The sequence below is a fragment of the Silene latifolia genome, chromosome 8, assembly GCF_048544455.1.
Source record: "Silene latifolia isolate original U9 population chromosome 8, ASM4854445v1, whole genome shotgun sequence".
Classification (NCBI taxonomy): Eukaryota; Viridiplantae; Streptophyta; class Magnoliopsida; order Caryophyllales; family Caryophyllaceae; genus Silene; species Silene latifolia.
Window position 1 is genome coordinate 25,257,463 of NC_133533.1, and position 1,339 is coordinate 25,258,801.

Genomic DNA, 1,339 nt, shown 5'->3' on the forward strand with positions numbered 1-1,339 from the left:
GATCTTGTTTTCTTTTGATAAACCTTTCTTGCTAGATTGAAAGATTAGTAGTTAGGTTATCATTAGATTTGGAATTTCCCTTGAGCGAAAGCTTTGAGAAATTCTAGGGAATTAGAAGACCGTAAGGTTAAATTTGAGCGTTGATCGAAAGACTTGCTCATGTTCTCTGAGACCGTATCACAAGACCTCTGCTATCTTTTTGACCCGACCTTAGCCATGGTGAACCGAAGTTCCTGATCTCTCTTTTATCTTATTTGAGAAATTTCTTATTTTGTCAATTAGTATCTCGAATCAAACAAATTCAAAAACCCCCCATTTGATTGTTACTTCAATAGATTAAAAATTAGCAAATAGAATTGATCTTGTCTCTCTGTGGTTCGACCCTTACTATCACTAGTTATAGTTTTAGTTTGGAATATAAATTTAATTTTGATACAAAACGACGGTATCAAATTTTGGCGCCGTTGCCGGGGAGACGGTGTAATTCTGTTTGCTTTATTTTTGGTTTATTTTTCTTGTCTCAAGAAACTTTGGTTCCTTGAGACCGTTGCTTACTCTTACTTCTAGTTTTGCTTTTGCACAGTTAGAAGACAGGTTTTGAGAGGAAGACTTGAGTACACTCAGTTTTGCGAACATGACTACAATATATGACAATCTCCAGCCACAAGAGCAGCATGTTCCAAAGGGATACATTTTACCCACCCCTACTATTGGTCACTTCGAATTTCGTTCCTCCTATATCGATTTAGTGGAGCGAAATCAGTTTGCTGGTCTACCGGACGAGGATCCTTTGAAGAATATGGAAATTTTCTGATTCTTGTTGTTCCATACCATATGCATTTGGGGTGACCCAAGATGAAGTAAAGGGGATGATTTTCTTGTACTCCTTGAAGGATTCTGCGCGAGATTGGTACCGCTACCTTGATAAGGTAGCAGCTGGAGTCACAGATTGGACATCTCTAGCATTAGCTTTCTACAAAAAATACTTCCCACTTGCAAAGACTGATGCCTTGAGAAGTAAAATTACAAATTTCCAGCAAGGACCTGATGAGGAATTTTGTGAAGCATGGGGACGTTTCAAGGGTTTGGTTCGATCTGTCACTCACCATGGTTTCCAGCAGTGGTACCTTTGCAACTTATTCTACAATTCCTTATATGATGACTATAAGGTTATCCTGGATGCAGCTGTGAATGGTAGGTTCCAAAATAATACTGGTCAGAATAAAGGTTGGAACACCATTGAGGAGATGGCAGTCCATAGAGCTGAGTTTGGGAGTTCACGTGGAAACTCGCGAAAGCAAAGTGATGAAATGAGTGTCGTTGCGACACTCATAGCTTC

The 1,339-nt window shown here is 39.3% G+C and overlaps 1 non-coding gene across 1 annotated transcript; it reads right to left on the minus strand.

Annotated features, from left to right (window-relative positions):
* Positions 1-1,005: 1,005 nt before the first annotated feature.
* Positions 1,006-1,114, minus strand: LOC141597874 (small nucleolar RNA R71). Its single transcript, XR_012523086.1, has one exon. It is a non-coding gene; the product is annotated as a small nucleolar RNA R71 (small nucleolar RNA).
* Between the last annotated feature and the right edge of the window lie 225 nt (positions 1,115-1,339).